At 40.0% G+C, this 18,550-nt stretch overlaps 1 protein-coding gene and 1 long non-coding RNA gene across 17 annotated transcripts in view; one reads left to right on the top strand and one right to left on the bottom strand.

Annotated features, from left to right (window-relative positions):
• Ttc6 (tetratricopeptide repeat domain 6) overlaps positions 1-18,550 on the bottom strand; it is a 191,208-nt gene that overhangs the window by 133,062 nt on the left and 39,596 nt on the right. The gene's annotated exons all lie outside the window — the stretch shown is intronic.
• The window catches only part of 4921518K17Rik (RIKEN cDNA 4921518K17 gene), a 32,628-nt gene that overhangs the window by 13,753 nt on the left and 325 nt on the right, over positions 1-18,550 (top strand). Inside the window, exons 3-4 of the long non-coding RNA NR_131110.1 lie at positions 11,714-11,969; positions 14,910-17,503. This is a non-coding gene — a long non-coding RNA (RIKEN cDNA 4921518K17 gene). The remainder of the gene's footprint in view (positions 1-11,713; positions 11,970-14,909; positions 17,504-18,550) is intronic.

Here is an 18,550-nt window from a genome sequence, read left to right as displayed (position 1 = left end):
ATACAGACACTAAGAGAACACAAACTGCAGCCCAGGCTACTATACCCAGCCAAACTCTCAATTATCATAGAGGGAGAAACCAAAGTATTCCACGACAAAACCAAATTCACGCATTATCTCTCCACGAATCCAGCCCTTCAAAGGATAATAACAGAAAAAAAACAATACAAGAACGGGAACAACGCCCTAGAAAAAACAAGAAGGTAATCCCTCAACAAACCTAAAAGAAGACAGCCACAAGAACAGAATGCCACCTTTAACAACTAAAATAACAGGAAGCAACAATTACTTTTCCTTAATATCTCTTAACATCAATGGTCTCAACTCGCCAATAAAAAGACATAGACTAACAAACTGGCTACACAAACAAGACCCAACATTTTGCTGCTTACAGGAAACTCATCTCAGAGAAAAAGATAGACACTACCTCAGAATGAAAGGCTGGAAAACAATTTTCCAAGCAAATGGTATGAAGAAACAAGCAGGAGTAGCCATCCTAATATCTGATAAGATTGACTTCCAACCCAAAGTCATCAAAAAAGACAAGGAGGGACACTTCATTCTCATCAAAGGTAAAATCCTCCAAGAGGAACTCTCAATTCTGAATATCTATGCTCCAAATACAAGAGCAGCCACATTCACTAAAGAAACTTTAGTAAAGCTCAAAGCACACATTGCGCCTCACACAATAATAGTGGGAGACTTCAACACACCACTTTCACCAATGGACAGATCATGGAAACAGAAACTAAACAGGGACACACTGAAACTAACAGAAGTGATGAAACAAATGGATCTGACAGATATCTACAGAACATTTTATCCTAAAACAAAAGGATATACCTTCTTCTCAGCACCTCATGGTACCTTCTCCAAAATTGACCACATAATAGGTCACAAATCAGGCCTCAACAGATTCAAAAATATTGAAATTGTCCCATGTATCCTATCAGATCACCATGCACTAAGGCTGATCTTCAATAACAAAATAAATAACAGAAAGCCAACATTCACATGGAAACTGAACAACACTCTTCTCAATGATACCTTGGTCAAGGAAGGAATAAAGAAAGAAATTAAAGACTTTTTAGAGTTTAATGAAAATGAAGCCACAACGTACCCAAACCTTTGGGACACAATGAAAGCATTTCTAAGAGGGAAACTCATAGCTATGAGTGCCTTCAAGAAAAAACGGGAGAGAGCACATACTAGCAGCTTGACAACACATCTAAAAGCTCTAGAAAAAAAGGAAGCAAATTCACCCAAGAGGAGTAGACGGCAGGAAATAATCAAACTCAGGGGTGAAATCAACCAAGTGGAAACAAGAAGAACTATTCAAAGAATTAACCAAACGAGGAGTTGGTTCTTTGAGAAAATCAACAAGATAGATAAACCCTTAGCTAGACTCACTAAAGGGCACAGGGACAAAATTCTAATTAACAAAATCAGAAATGAAAAGGGAGACATAACAACAGATCCTGAAGAAATCCAAAACACCATCAGATCCTTCTACAAAAGGCTATACTCAACAAAACTGGAAAACCTGGACGAAATGGACAAATTTCTGGACAGATACCAGGTACCAAAGTTGAATCAGGATCAAGTTGACCTTCTAAACAGTCCCATATCCCCTAAAGAAATAGAAGCAGTTATTAATAGTCTCCCAGCCAAAAAAAGCCCAGGACCAGATGGGTTTAGTGCAGAGTTCTATCAGACCTTCAAAGAAGATCTAACTCCAGTTCTGCACAAACTTTTTCACAAGATAGAAGTAGAAGGTACTCTACCCAACTCATTTTATGAAGCCACTATTACTCTGATACCTAAACCACAGAAAGATCCAACAAAGATAGAGAACTTCAGACCAATTTCTCTTATGAACATCGATGCAAAAATTCTTAATAAAATTCTCGCTAACCGAATCCAAGAACACATTAAAGCAATCATCCATCCTGACCAAGTAGGTTTTATTCCAGGGATGCAGGGATGGTTTAATATACGAAAATCCATCAATGTAATCCATTATATAAACAAACTCAAAGACAAAAACCACATGATCATCTCGTTAGATGCAGAAAAAGCATTTGACAAGATCCAACACCCATTCATGATAAAAGTTCTGGAAAGATCAGGAATTCAAGGCCAATACCTAAACATGATAAAAGCAATCTACAGCAAACCAGTAGCCAACATCAAAGTAAATGGAGAGAAGCTGGAAGCAATCCCACTAAAATCAGGGACTAGACAAGGCTGCCCACTTTCTCCCTACCTTTTCAACATAGTACTTGAAGTATTAGCCAGAGCAATTCGACAACAAAAGGAGATCAAGGGGATACAAATTGGAAAAGAGGAAGTCAAAATATCACTTTTTGCAGATGATATGATAGTATATATAAGTGACCCTAAAAATTCCAACAGAGAACTCCTAAACCTGATAAACAGCTTCGGTGAAGTAGCTGGATATAAAATTAACTCAAACAAGTCAATGGCCTTTCTCTACACAAAGAATAAACAGGCTGAGAAAGAAATTAGGGAAACAACACCCTTCTCAATAGCCACAAATAATATAAAATATCTCGGCGTGACTCTAACGAAGGAAGTGAAAGATCTGTATGATAAAAACTTCAAGTCCCTGAAGAAAGAAATTAAAGAAGATCTCAGAAGATGGAAAGATCTCCCATGCTCATGGATTGGCAGGACCAACATTGTAAAAATGGCTATCTTGCCAAAAGCAATCTACAGATTCAATGCAATCCCCATTAAAATTCCAACTCAATTCTTCAACGAATTAGAAGGAGCAATTTGCAAATTCATCTGGAATAACAAAAAACCGAGGATAGCAAAAACTCTTCTCAAGGATAAAAGAACCTCTGGTGGAATCACCATGCCTGACCTAAAGCTTTACTACAGAGCAATTGTGATAAAAACTGCATGGTACTGGTATAGAGACAGACAAGTGGACCAATGGAATAGAATTGAAGACCCAGAAATGAACCCACACACCTATGGTCACTTGATCTTCGACAAGGGAGCCAAAACCATCCAGTGGAAGAAAGACAGCATTTTCAACAATTGGTGCTGGCACAACTGGTTGTTATCATGTAGAAGAATGCGAATCGATCCATACTTATCTCCTTGTACTAAGGTCAAATCTAAGTGGATCAAGGAACTTCACATAAAACCAGACACTGAAACTTATAGAGGAGAAAGTGGGGAAAAGCCTTGAAGATATGGGCACAGGGGAAAAATTCCTGAACAGAACAGCAATGGCTTGTGCTGTAAGATCGAGAATTGACAAATGGGACCTAATGAAACTCCAAAGTTTCTGCAAGGCAAAAGACACTGTCTATAAGACAAAAAGACCACCAACAGACTGGGAAAGGATCTTTACCTATCCTAAATCAGATAGGGGACTAATATCCAACATATATAAAGAACTCAAGAAGGTGGACCTCAGAAAATCAAATAACCCCCTTAAAAAATGGGGCTCAGAACTGAACAAAGAATTCTCACCTGAGGAATACCGAATGGCAGAGAAGCACCTGAAAAAATGTTCAACATCCTTAATCATTAGGGAAATGCAAATCAAAACAACCCTGAGATTCCACCTCACACCAGTGAGAATGGCTAAGATCAAAAATTCAGGTGACAGCAGATGCTGGCGAGGATGTGGAGAAAGAGGAACACTCCTCCATTGTTGGTGGGATTGCAGGCTTGTACAACCACTCTGGAAATCAGTCTGGCGGTTCCTCAGAAAATTGGACATAGTACTACCGGAGGATCCAGCAATACCTCTCCTGGGCATATATCCAGAAGAAGCCCCAACTGGTAAGAAGGACACATGCTCCACTATGTTCATAGCAGCCTTATTTATAATAGCCAGAAACTGGAAAGAACCCAGATGCCCCTCAACAGAGGAATGGATACAGAAAATGTGGTACATCTACACAATGGAGTACTACTCAGCTATTAAAAAGAATGAATTTATGAAATTCCTAGCCAAATGGATGGACCTGGAGAGCATCATCCTGAGTGAGGTAACACAATCACAAAGGAACTCACACAATATGTACTCACTGATAAGTGGATACTAGCCCAAAACCTAGGATACCCACGATATAAGATACAATTTCCTAAACACATGAAACTCAAGAAAAATGAAGACTGAAGTGTGGACACTATGCCCCTCCTTAGAAGTGGGAACAAAACACCCATGGAAGGAGTTACAGAAACAAAGTATGGAGCTGAGATGAAAGGATGGACCATGTAGAGACTGCCATATCCAGGGATCCACCCCATAATCAGCTTCCAAATGCTGACACCATTGCATACACTAGCAAGATTTTACTGAAAGGACCCAGATGTAGCTGTCTCTTGTGAGACTATGTCGGGGCCTAGCAAACACAGAAGTGGATGCTCACAGTCAGCTAATGGATGGATCACAGGGCTCCCAATGGAGGAGCTAGAGAAAGTACCCAAGGAGCTAAAGGGATCTTCAACCCTATAGGTGGAACAACATTATGAACTAACCAGTACCCCTGAGCTCTTGACTCTAGCTGCATATGTATCAAAAGATGGCCTAGTCGGCCATCACTGGAAAGAGAGGCCCATTGGACACGCAGACTTTGTGTGCCCCGGTACAGGGGAACGCCAGGGCCAAAGGGGGGGAGTGGGTGGGTAGGGGAGTGGGGGTGGGTGGGTAAGGGGAACTTTTAGTATAGCATTGGAAATGTAAATGAGCTAAATACCTAATTAAAAAAATGAAAAAAAAAAAAAAAAAAAAAAAAAAGGGCTGCAGAAAAGGCCTAGACCCAATCCATCAGAAGTAGGGGTCACAACCATCCAGCTAAGCTGCTTCCAGACTCATGACTCACAAACCCTACATGAACTAATACACGTCCAGTTTTTTAAGCTGTCTAAGCTTTGTGACACTTATTTCACAAAAATATTGAGAAGAGTAGGGGAGGGGAAATTGCAGTTAGGATGTATTATATCAAAGAAGAATAATTAAATATATATTGCTTAGAAACATCATTAATAAGTGAAGAAGTTGGTGACAGAATCTTTAGATAAAACAAGTATGTGTGTTAACAATATATACTTGGCAATATTTCACATACCCTTTGTCCTACAAATACATCTTGAAGTCTTTTTGTCATTCCTGCTGTTGTTTTGTGCTACAGGAGACAGTAACATGCTAGGCTAGCTTTTCATAAGTGACTTAGACCCAAAGACCCTGAAATCATATCACTCAATATCTCATTATTCATCAGTACCTTTAAATAACAGTCTTTGTAGAACTTCTGAAATATTTGAAAAATCTTCAGAATTCAAGAGATTACTAGAAATAAAACATCCCTATGCCAAGAACATGATTCTTGACCTAATTACACAGAGCCAAACGAGAACAAAACTCTTATTCTTTCAGTTACACAAATCATGCATGAAATTTTATGCAATGTATGTGTCTTCCTTAGTTAAGATAAAGATTAATTAAAATCATCAGTACGAAGTTTTACTTTCTGCATACTAAGTTCCATATTCTCTGAACTTTTGTCCTACAAAGTAGAGAAAATAAATGATAAATTTTGAAAAGAATTTATTTAAAACTTTCTCTTGGGCTTCCTAAGATTTAATAACATAAATAAATGCTCCAAAAATAATATTCAGAGCTCCAAAAGCAAGCACATTTTTGTTTACTTCATTCAACAAATATTTATCTATAAAGTAACTACTAAGTCCAAGGAATTATATGAAGTGATTTGTAGCATAAAAAGGCAAAAGAAAAACAATCTTGCTTCCACATTTTATGGTCTTCAATCACAAATTCAATATTTTAATCCTTATAAAAACAGAAAAAAAAGACTCAACTCTGATCACTTAGACAGTCACCTCCAAAGTGAACATATATATTAGTGGTTAGATAAATAATAATAATATGCTACCAAATGAGTTGTTGCTCAAAGGGGACCAAGGGAAATCCTGTAGGTATACTAGATTTCCTTTAGAAGCAATAAGGTCAACTTTAAAGTCACCAAGAGACTAAAATATTCTTGTTCTGCACAGCCTTTTTGAAAGGTAATTAAATCTCACTTGAAGAAACGTGCTTTCACTTGTTTTCCAAATAGATACAGAAATAACAATATGCCAACTCTGAGTCTTAAGATCAAGCCAGCTTGTATGCCAGCATGGTAAATGCATGCCTTCTGAAATCATAGATTTCAGGAAGGAAACATACATGGATGTTCCTAGTCATATGCTGGTCCCAGGGAAATATAGTACAAACATGATCCAGCCATAATAGAATCTTTAACTGATTCACTATATACAAATAAGACAAGTGAGCAAAAGAGGCATGAGCAAGCACTTCTAAATTAGCTAATACTGACTATATACTTAGCTTTAATTAACAACTTGACACAGTGAAGTCATTTGAGAAAAGAGTCTCAATGAGGAATTGTCTAATTGAGTTGGTCTGGGGGTATCCACCAGGAATTGTTTTAATTAAATCAACTGACGTGGGAGGACCCATCCAGTGTGGGTAGCACCATTCCCTAGGAAAGGTGTTCTGAACTATATGCGAGTGGAATAATCAAGTACAAGAAAAAGAGCAAGTATGTTCACTCATCTCTGCTATTTTAAGTTCTTGCCTTGACTCAACCACAATGATGAACTCAAGAATTGAGAACTAAACCAAATCCCTTTCTCCCCTAAGCTACTTTTTGTCAGGGTATTTCATCCTTAGCAGTAGCAGCAGCAATAGAACTAGGGTGCCAGTCAATCTACAGATGTGAGAAATACTATTTAAAGCCACTGGGCTTTGGGAGTTCTTTTGTTACATAGCATTAGCTGTGTCATATAACTATGCAGGAAGACAAAAGATGAGATAGTAAAATGACACTGACAAAATCAAGTTATGGGGGTCATTCTCTACTCTGTGATATCTGTGGTTTGGATTTAGATGTTATCCTGTATCAATAGAGATCCAATCTCTTATTAAAGTATCTGGTAAAAAAAAAAAAGAGTTTTATTAGGGGTAAGGCATAGAAGGCATAGGGCATAGGATGTAGGCAACACATCAACACATGGATGATGGCCTACCACAAGTAACAGAAATAAGGACTCAAAGAATATTTCTGAACACTCCCTATTTTCCATTGTTTAAGGATTGCCTTAAAGAGAAATATTTAATTAAAATAAATTTCAAGTTTTGAAATATAAGGGAGGATCCATCTTCAATAAACTGGAATTTAAGGATGTTGAGAAATATCTGGAAAAATCAGATGGGACAGAAGTCCCTAAATCTTATTGTCAAGAGTATTGAAAGTCACTTGGTTAACATTCCAGAAAATGAAGGAGTTAGTCATGATGGGAGAACCTCACAAGAAAGCCTGGCTCTTAGCAAAGGGGACAGAGACAGCTCCTCAGCGGTTGCTCCTAAGTCCTTCTTCTCCCAGCGTTCCTGCTTAGCATTTATGAGGTTAGCACTCACACTGTGAAAGGTGCTTCTAGGATCAGCCATACTAGTTATTCACAGACTTCAGTAAGCTTGCTCACTCTGATGTTCTTCTCTGGTATCCCAGAGAGTGGGCTACAAATGCCGGAAGGAAGCACCTCCCATTAGGATCTCTTGTCTCTTCTTGCCTCCCAAGTCTCACTTATCACCAGACCCTTAAATTTGCTGCTCACATAGCTCTGAGAAACACACTGTGAAATGTTAAGTACTATAATCACATCTCTGCTGCATCTCTCACTGTATCCACTCCTTCTCAGGGTATTATCCTGAATCAAACCTGATCAATCACACACACACATGCACGCATGTACATACACACAGAGAGATACATACACACACAGACACACACACACATGCACACATACAGAGACACACAGACTTACAGATATGTAGACACAGATACACACACATACATACACTTATGCACACACACTCCACATCCTCTGCCTTCCTCCTCCCAGACACATCTCTGATGAGGTTAACTAGCCATATAGCACAGACTATTAGAACTCACTGGAGTTTACCAAACTGTTAGGTTTTAGCCTATCTCTCCTTTCAGGTCAGAAGATCAGGGCAATGGCACTATACCTGATACACAGTAGTTGCTCAAACACAAGGTGCTTTGCGAGTGGCTTAGTTAACATCTTACTCTGCTTTGTACTCTCAAGGCTACCAGCTACTTTGAGGAAGTCCTTTATAGAATTTCCATATTCCTACAGTTTCTGAAATATCTTTTGTAATTACTTACCTTCAAGGCCCTTTGCGACATACACATACACAGTTTCTTTCCTTTTTTCAGTTGCTACACTGGGATTTCTGATACCAGGCCTTTAATTTCATGATGTTCACCCATTTTTATTTTATTCACAAGGGATTGTCCTAAGTGATATTTGCTATTTCCAAAAAACTTAACTCGCTCTCAAGGTTAGATACTTGACCAGAGAGAGAGAGAGAGAATGCACTATGAAAGCTATCAAATATTGCGCCCCTGTATACCAGGTCTAAGTGAGCATTTTATGATATTTCTCAATAAATCCACATGGTAGTGGTCACTATTAGTCTCATCTTACTTAGTAAAAGAGGTGGGCAAGGCTCAAGAGGCCTTCAATTAAGGACTACAAAGAGAAGTGATTATGTATCAAAGTCCCTTATCAATACCCACACATAAAATCTTGGGAGGTAGAAAGTATCACGCCAGTGTTTCTGAGTGCTTTGCCTTTCTTGGGAATCTGCAGTTTTATCCCATTATCCTTTGCTGGTCCCTGCTTAAAGTCTTTGGGGACCTCTGTGCACATGAGTCATGATGAATTAATCAGGGTTAGTAATTAAGAAAATAAAAACTGAGAACAGGGATATTGCGTGCCTTTATTACCAATATAGCAGAAAGTTCAAGGAAACAATACACTCATTTCAACCTGGCACAAAGGCAGTTCTGTCAGGAAAGACAAAACTGACTGATCTTGGACCTATAAATATGGGACACTAAGACTCTTCATCGTGACACTGGGGCAAAACAGCAGCACAAAAGTAAACCGCCAAAGCTAAAATGCTAAAACTAGCTGGAAATTCAAGTTTAAAATTAAATGCAAGGTAATTGGAGACATTGTCATTCATTTACATTTGTGTTTGTGTTGCTCTTTGCTCTTCTGGCTCATTTAGCTTTCCCACTCTGATGATACATTTATCATCTTGGTTTCATAAGGATCTATCTTCACAGTATTACAACTCACAAGTGTACCTGAACATTATTCTTGCTTTTCCTGGCTAAATAGGAGACTGATATGCCACAGAAACAAGCAGTTTAGCATCCAGTGGGGGCCAGGGTGACAGTGGCAGCAACATTTACTGTACACCTTAAGAACAATCAGAATATCACACTGTCACACACTTATTCCTGTGGCAAAGAAATCACGCAGTCCAGAGATTACTGAAGGAACAAGTTAGAGTGGAGAAGTCTATGTCTGGGAAGGTGGTTCAGTGTTAGACTGCCTGCCTAGCAAACAAAGGTTCAATCCTCAATACTTCCAAAATAAAAATATATAATTTCTAAGTTAAAATCAACAGATCATAATGATAAAACTTAAAAAATATTCCCTGTGAACCAGAAGCCATTTCAAAAATGCAAGCCTCTGGCATAGGTATATTTCTAGAAAGAGTATAATTTAAACAAATGTAACTTTTTTCTGTATACCAACTATATATTTTGTAAGTTCATGGGATTAAATGTTTTGAAGTAAAATTAAAAAAAAAAATCCAGAACTGCTGTACCTTGTGTACCAAGTTTCAGTGCAATTTCTATTTTCCTAGTCCTGTGCTTAATTTTCTATCACTTAAAAGAGAATTGAAAAGGCACATGTAGAAGAAACATGTTTAAGTGTCTTAACCAGTTTTAACGGTAAGAAGACAATGTTCTTCCCATTGGGAACAAATCCATGAAAGGAAGTTTACTTTGGATGAGATTTAATAAGAACCTCAAGATGTATTCTACAAGACAATTATTTATTTTTGCGACTTACTATTGCAATGCATGTAGTGAGTCGCCAGTGTATAAATGAATAAATAAAAGGGCCCATTAAAAATAACAACAATCATGGCTAAGATGACAAGAGAGTGTTATGTAAATATTTTCTTATTATTTTACCAACAACTCTGAAAAGTAACTATTTCTTACAAAAACTGAAAATCCAGAAGAAAAACAGGCCTTGTAGTTGCTCATATAAAACCTCAGAAAGGTTTAGGAATTAGAGACCCTAAATTCCAAGTTTGAGTGGGTAACCAGGACCAGCCTTCATTCTAGTCCCCTCTGTGCAACCAAGTAGCTTCTCTCTCACCCCAGAGCAGGAGCTTAAGAAGCTAAAAATGAGACCTCCCCAAAAACATTACTGAATCTTATACCTGCAGCCACAGACATCAGGAGACAGAACTTCCAAAATTCAAGGTAAAGTGACTTATAATCCAGAATTCTCCCACCAGCCAAGCTATCATTGTAAGAGAGACTGAATAATGAAATTTTCAGACGTGAAAAATCTAACACACCTACCTATACACAGCATACACACACACACACACACACACACACACACACACACACACTGCCCCCACGCCTCCTGCCTTCCCAGTAGATTGAAAAAGAGGAAGATGCAGAGACAATTAACACATGAAGTCAGATAGCAGGCCCGAGGAAACTAAGTAGCAGGCCAGATCACATCCAAGCCTGACTGAGACCAAAGGCTCAAGGGGAAAATGTCTAAGAAAGAACAGGAAAGATTACCTAATATGTCCAGATGCGCTCAGAAGACAGTTACACTTGTCTTCAGTGGTAAATCAGTGATGTGCACATAAGAAACAAAGTAACCAGAGAAAAACTTTGCAATCATGAATCCAAAAGGAAAAGCAAATGCTTGAGAAATTCCCCACATCTGTCTATAACTACAATACCTCGAACTCAAAAGTTCAAACTCACTCTATTTGAAAGGTGAGAAAGTTTGTGCACCCCAGCAAAGAGGGTGAGCTGTAACAAAGATGACAAACTGTCAAACTCCATAATGGGAGAACAATAGATGGGTGCAGAAAGAGAAGCTAGCAGCCCAGCCCGACATGTGGTGTTGCATACCTGCAAGCCCAGATCAGAAGGCTGAGGTGGAGAATCACGAGTTTAAGGCCAGCCCTAGCTACACAATCAGACCTTGCCACAACATGTTCCCAGAAAGAAAAGGATGGAAATGAAAAACCTATCATCAATAGTATATGACACAGAAATATGAAGTGATATATAAATTGCAACAGCTAACCTTTAGAAAAGCAGCTATCTACAGGAGGCAGGAAGCAATAGGAGGAGTGGAAATTTTTTTATTAGGTATTTTCTTCATTTACATTTCCAGTGCTATCCCAAAAGTCCCCCATACCCTACCCCACCCACTCCCCTACCCACCCACTCCCACTTCTTGGCCCTGGCATTCCCCTATACTGAGGCATATAAAGTTTGCACGACCAATGGGAGTGGAAATTTAACGAGGAGTTTAACAAGGAGCCATTTGTATACGCCGAGTACTATATCAACTTTCCAAACAAGGTTTATGTATGACTTTGACCAAGATTAGAATATAAAATATTTCAAAACATAAACATCAAGAAAACATTAGGAACATTAAGTCTACTTTTGCTCATGGTGTCTCCAATCATTCTCTCCTCCCTGTGTAGGTCTTCTTTCCCCACAGCACACAGAAATGGAATGGGAGACCAGCAGGAGGGGCCGGGAAGACAGGAAGATCACAAGAACTAAAAGTATATATAAAAACGCCATGAGGGGGTCCATGGCTTCATACGCTAATTCTCAAAATAACTCATAGGTAAGGGGAAAGCAAGCCTGCTCCCCTGAAACTTTTTCTAGCAGCAGCTCTGATGTAGTCTGTGACCTGATCCTCTGCCAATGCTCAATCCAATCGGCTAATAAATGGTAAGTTTGAACCATAGGAACCAATTCATTTTTTAACACAGAAACTTCATATGGTTCATCTTAATGGCTCATCATCATCACCACTCCCAGATTCTGAGGCCGTCACTCAACTGTCTCTTGCTGTCCGTCCTTTATTTTGCAGCCTGCTCTATAGCCAAACCACCCAGATGTAGTTTAGATGTAGTCTAACTCTTGCTCCCACCAGCCAATGGAGGGATTGCCTCGAGAGTGCCCCTTCTAAAATATGAGTCATACTGTGTCACTCAGTGTCACAGAGCACTGTCCGAACCAAGATGGAGCACCTTCCCACTGCCATGTGCTACTCACAGCACCTCCCTCCAGGTTCTGCACACTTGGCCTGAATGCAACACTACGTTTCAATCTAAATTTACAGGGATGTTTCTTCTACTTTGACATAGATATGAGAGATCATAGCCCTCTAATGATTACACCTTCAAAGCAGCTAATAACCACTTATAGGAAACTTTAATATTTATAACAATGATCCAGAAATTAATCATGATATTCAAGTTTTTCTAAACCAAAAAGCTGACAGTGTTGACTTAAGTTTCAGATGGGACAGTGACAGTAAACTCTCGCCAGGTTATAAACTGTAGGGACAACAGAGAAAAAGCAAGAGAGAAGCAGGAAGAGAGAGGAGAGTCCGGAGGAAATTAGCTTCAAAAATACAATGAATATGTGGGCAGGAAAACCAGTCTCCATTTTCCATAAAAAGAAGGGGGGGGAAGGCTAAAGCTAGACTTTAAAGCTGGTCTTGGAGGATGTGTGGACACAATATTAGCACCTCTATTTGTTTTCTGGAGAACTGTCATTAACTTTTAAAAGTTGTCCAACCAGTTCTCAAACCTGTGCCCCTTCCAACAAATGCTTAATTAATTTTGGATCTTTGTTTAAACTGACAGCTGTGGTTCAAAAATCCCCCAAGGTCAGCATTAGAGTTTGCATCTTAAAATAATCAAATGGCCTAAAGGTTTTCTGTGGTTCTGAGGCGGTTATTCTTCATTTTGATTTGCAAAAGAACTGGTCTACAGCTCTATGCCCTAAATATGCCTTATTCAAATACAAAAATATTTTCACAGCATCTGAGCCAAGAAGAACAGAAAATGGCAAAGGTAGTTATCCCTTACGCATTCACTGTGCAGGTATCTTCCCATCTTGGGGTCTGGCAGGAAGTTTGGGAAGCAGGTCGTAAGCAAAGAGTCCTGAAGGGATGTCAGCAGAGGCCTGAGGTTGGAGGGGAGCTGGCACTTTCCCACAGGAAAGCTTCCAAGGCCCTGCCGCTGAGGCTAGTCACCCTCACTTTACAAATAATATTGCCAGGTTTATTTATCCAGCTTCTAAGCCTGAGGCAGAACAGAAATAAGATATTAGGAGGAGACGCTGTGGGAGAGGAGCTACTTGCAGGCATACTGAAAAATCGACTGCAAAGCACACAGCTGCAGCATAATGGGAAGGAGGAAACAGAAATTATTAAAGAGAGAGAGGAAACAAAAGAATTCAAAGCACAGCTGAATGAAGGGGTCACACACACACACACACACACACACACACACACACACACGTAACTCTCCAATAAGACCTTGGAGTATCATTCCATACTGTAGTCTAGCATAAAGAAGTGATAACCAAAGAATAGTGTCCCCCATTCTCAAGGGAAGGATTCTCCCAGCACTCCTGCTGGAACACATTCATAGAGGTAGAGGGAAGGCATAGAGTCAAGGGAGAACAGGAGTCATTCAGTTGGGCAAAGAAAAAAGAAAGGCGCATTCATAGCGTGCTGCCTAGCCCAGTTGTCATCAAGAGGCTTCAGCCAGCAACTGATGGAATCAGATGCAGAGACCTACAGCCAACATTAGTCGGAGCTTGAGGAATCCTGAGAAAGAGGGGGAGGAAGGATTACAGGACCCAGAGGGGGTCCAGGACACCACAAGAACATCCACAGAACCAACTAACCTGGGCTCAGAAGGGCCAGAGACTGAACTGACAATCAGGGAGCCTGCATGGGACTGTCCTGGGTCCTCTGTATATATGTTACAGTTGTGAAGCTTGGTCTTCTTGTGGGAATCCTAACTGGGAGCAAGGAGTGTCTCTGACAATTTTGCCAACTTTTGGAACCCTTTCCCTCATACCGAGTTGCCTTGTCCAGCCTAAGAATACGGGCTGGTATCTGGTCTTCCTGCAACTTGATATGCCACAGCTGGTTGATATCCAAAGGAGGCCTGCCCTTTTCTGAAGAGAAATGGAGAAGGAGTGGATGGGGTGGGAGGTGGGGGGCAAAGGGGAGGTAGGAGGAAGGGACTGAGGGAAGAGGAGTGGGGGGTGGGAAACTACAATCAGGATGTAAAATAATAATATCACCTAGTTCCTGGTGTGTCAATCATCTCTTTATTGTCTTTTCCTGGAAATGGTTTATATGAGTAAGCCAGTTTGGTACATGTCCACACAGGAGGAGAAACCTTCTAAAATACAACAGGAACTAGATAATCTTTCGTGAAAAAAAAAATGTATGAACTAGATTCTCAAAATTGGGTTTTCTATCTTTAAAAACATCTTAAGCTATCCTTTTCCATTTGTACAATATTAATATTCCCTCATCAGGCAAGTATATTAAAGGAAATGTATCCAAAACAAAGAAAGAAAGAAACTCAGCACCAGTTATAATTACTCAGTGGTGGAGGGATCCACAAGCCAGCAGAAAGAATAAAATTTCAAATCCAGTTGCAGGCACTGTAGTGCGCTATTGACCTTAAGCTGTAGACCAGCTGTAAGTACCTGCCTGCTCAGTGGCACAGAACCGGAAGGAGTACCACGGCAGTACTGGTATCTGGGGCCTGGGGTCTGCTCCACTGCTAACTGCATGTGATTTTGCCAAACTGGTCGCTTCTCTGAAGCTCCTTTCTCTTTTTTTTTGTCTCTGAGGACTCTAAGAGACAGTTGTGAAGTGACGGTTCCCTACAACTCTCCGAGACAATTCTGCCTGTGCCTGGACTGCTCACGATGGGCACATGGTCACGTGGTACAGCTACAGGAGCTACCGTGGAATAAGAACAATAGAAAAGAGGGTCTTCTAGCTCTCAGGTTTCAAGGGAACCTGGCAGAACGGAAGGAAAGGGAGAAGAAAAATCACTACTGATTTCAGATGGGAGAGTGATGAGTTTGGGTCATCCTTTTGCACTTCCTCGCCTCTCTGAACTGAATTTCTTGGCCAGAGTAAACTCGCAGGGAAGTATTACATGCAAGGTGCTATTGGGATGAGCACCAGTGTTTCTACCCAGCGCTCAGGGTAAGTCCAAATAGAGAAACAACAGGGAGATGTATTCATTAAGAATGGAAAACAGAAATGACCTAGGACCTGACCTAGGACCATTTCCCATGGAGAATCTAAAAGCTGCAAGCTTCCGGGGAAGAAATGGACAAGTGTGTAGCATGCCAAGGCACTGGAGCAGCGTGTGATTCTCAGAGCACTTACAAGGCCCGGCTGGCACAGCCTGAGAATGACAAATCACTTCTATGTGCCCCACAGGTAGATACAGATTAGAATGTTTTGGACAAAGATAGATGCCTCAGCAGAAGTGCTCAGTATGGCCTATGACACAGGGAAAATGTACCCCAATATCTAGTCAACATACCTACTTGGGAGTATACTTAATATGAACACAGACTATTTTATAAATTAACTGCACCTAATAATAATAATAACAATAATAATAATAAGCAAAAACAAAAAATCAGTCTTCCATCACATCGGCATAGTTTTCACATGTCCTGTGTGATAGTTTGTATATGCTTGGCCCAGAGAGTGGCACTATTAGAAGGTGTGACCCTGTTAGAGTTTGTGTGTCACTGTGGGTGTGGCTTTAAGACCCTTATCCTAGCTGCCTGGAAGCCAGTGTTCTGCCAGCAGTCTTCAGATGAAGATGTAGAACTCTCAGCTCCTCTTGTACCATGCTTCTCTGGATGTCGCCATGTTCCTGACTTGATGATACTGGACTGAACCTCTGAACCTGTAAGCCAGCCCCAGTTAAATGTTGTTCTTATAAGAGTTGCTTTAGGTCACTGTGTCTGTTCAAAGCAGAAAAAAACCCTAATTAAGGCATCCTGGAGGACATGACAGTAAAATATAATAGTTTATGAATATATAAGGCCAGAATCTAATACCATTTTATATATATATATATATATATAAACACAAAAGATTTCCCCATTTAACCACTGTATTATTATCCAGGGATGGCACTACTATGCCAGTTGTAGCCTCTCTGTTTTATTATTATCATTGTTATTATTATTTATACAAGTACATTGTAGCTGTCTTCAGACACACACTAGAAGAGTGCATCAGATCCCATTACAGATGGTCGTGAGCCACCATGTGGCTGCTGGGAATTGAATGCAAGACCTTTCAGAAGAGCAGTCAGTGCTCTTAACCACTGAGCCATCTCTCCAGGCCTGTAGCCTCTCTGTTAACAGCACTTTTATCACCAAGCTCATCTGTCTCTCTCTCTGCAATTACACAAATGTACACACTGAATAAAGAAGCCCATTCTGTAAATGGAGCACCAGGCATACTGGGATTAGCAGCCAAATGAAACAGATGAATGGATTTTTGTTAATAAGGAAGAGGTGTTATTATTGTTAGTTGATGCGATTTTCAACAAAATGTTAATAATTTTTTCAACAACTACACACTGAAGCTATTCACTTCATTTTGAATAGCCTGCTCTTCCTTCTAAAACTGCCCATGAAGGTATATTTCTCCATGTCTTCTTGTATTGCCTTTTTTTTCCAATCCTTCCTGTACTGTTATTGTCTAGTAATAAGTTATTTTTCTTTCCAGAAACTGATTGTGTCCTGATGTGTTAAGATTCTAACCTATGAGACTTGTTTGTATTTTAAGGCACTTTGTCACCCTGTCCCATGTCAATATTGCTTTGATGTTCCATTTAAGCAGAGTATCATTTGTTCCATTTCAAGAGTCCTTAACTGGTCTTAGCATATGTGGCTGTTTCTCCTGCTGCACACACATTAGTCTGACGCTGGTATCCTGTTGTATGTTCTGCTGCTGACTGCATTGCCTGCTTTGTTCTTTCATTCTCTGGTCCTTCTGGCACACTACGGTTCCTTACATTCATGATTCAGAATGTATCAATAGATAAAAGCTTGTGACAACTGCATTATGGAATTTCATTACAAATCATGATCGTTTTCCCGGTATGTTACAAATAAGTCATATTAATCTTGACATCACTATACAGACAAAAAAATATAACTATGAATTTTATTTCATGACAGTAAATAGGATAAAATATATCAAATAAGAAGAAAAGGCTAGACTAGCTACCTCGGAGATGTCATCTCACCATGCAAAGTCCTCCATTCCTTAAATACCACAGGACAGTTCTGCCTTGGGACTCTGCAGTTGCCCTTGCTGCACCTGGAACAATCCTCATCTACTCATGAACCACAGGCTGGCCTCCATGTTTCCTTCAGACAGGCCCCGGAGACTCAGTCTGGTAAGACCCTTTCCTGACCATTTTATTTAAACGAGTGTCAATCTCCATCATTCTCTGCCTCTCGTGTCCTAAAATGATTTTTCCTTACTGTACTTGCCATAACACAATGCTTCACCAATGTGTCTATTCTGTTTAATCCTTCTAGATTGTAGGGCTAAGAAAGCAGAGACTTTTCCCAGGCTGGCAAAAATCCTCCATGACAGGAATATAACATGAATGGATTAAAAAAAGAAAACCTTCTGTTATAGACAGTGTGCCAATAAGAGTCTGAGCTGATGAATTAGACTCCTGACCCTCCTTCCCTGAGGCTCTGCAGACATGCTATCAACTATCTGGGATATTGAACATGCATCAGAGGTCTTCTCTGAAAACAGTATACACTAACAAAAAGTACTTGGAAGCCCTTTGAACCTTCAAATTAGCAAAAACTCATAGGCACAATAATATACAAGTCTGGTGAAGAGACAAACACACTGGCACTCCCTGTTGAGGGGAGTGTAGCTCCTTCGACTTTACAGGGTTTGATGCAGCCTTTAAGTACAATGCAGGTTTTTACTATGTGTGTCCTCAGTTGAGATAGTCTTAGAGCTAGAGGGATGTATCCATTATCTATATCCCAGACACTCGAAAGCACCTCCGTAGGATGAACTGGGAGAGAGGGACGGGGATCTAATTCAAGTGTGCTCAGCAGTTAAGCACACTCTGGTGTTCCTCCAGATGACCAGTTTGGCTCCAAGTATCCACTTTGGATGGCTCATAAACACTTGTAACTCCATCTTCAGGGGAACTGATGCTCATTTCTGGCTTTTATGAGCACCCAGGCACCCAAGGTGGAAGGCACAAGTGTGTGCATGCAGATACAACCCAAATATTTTTATAAAAGGTAATTTTGTCCACACAGGATTGTATAGCTGTACTAGCTCCATTGTATGAGAAAACTGAGGCACCATAAGTTAATAAACTGTCACAATGACTTTTCTCCCCCTTTTTCAGAATAGCAAAATATAAACATTACACAGGCTTCCCACACAATGATTTTTATTTTTC

The sequence above is a fragment of the Mus musculus genome, chromosome 12, assembly GCF_000001635.26.
Source record: "Mus musculus strain C57BL/6J chromosome 12, GRCm38.p6 C57BL/6J".
In the NCBI taxonomy this organism is placed as follows: Eukaryota; Metazoa; Chordata; class Mammalia; order Rodentia; family Muridae; genus Mus; species Mus musculus.
The sequence above is the reverse complement of the archived record's forward strand: the minus strand, read 5'-3'. Positions and strand labels throughout refer to the sequence as shown.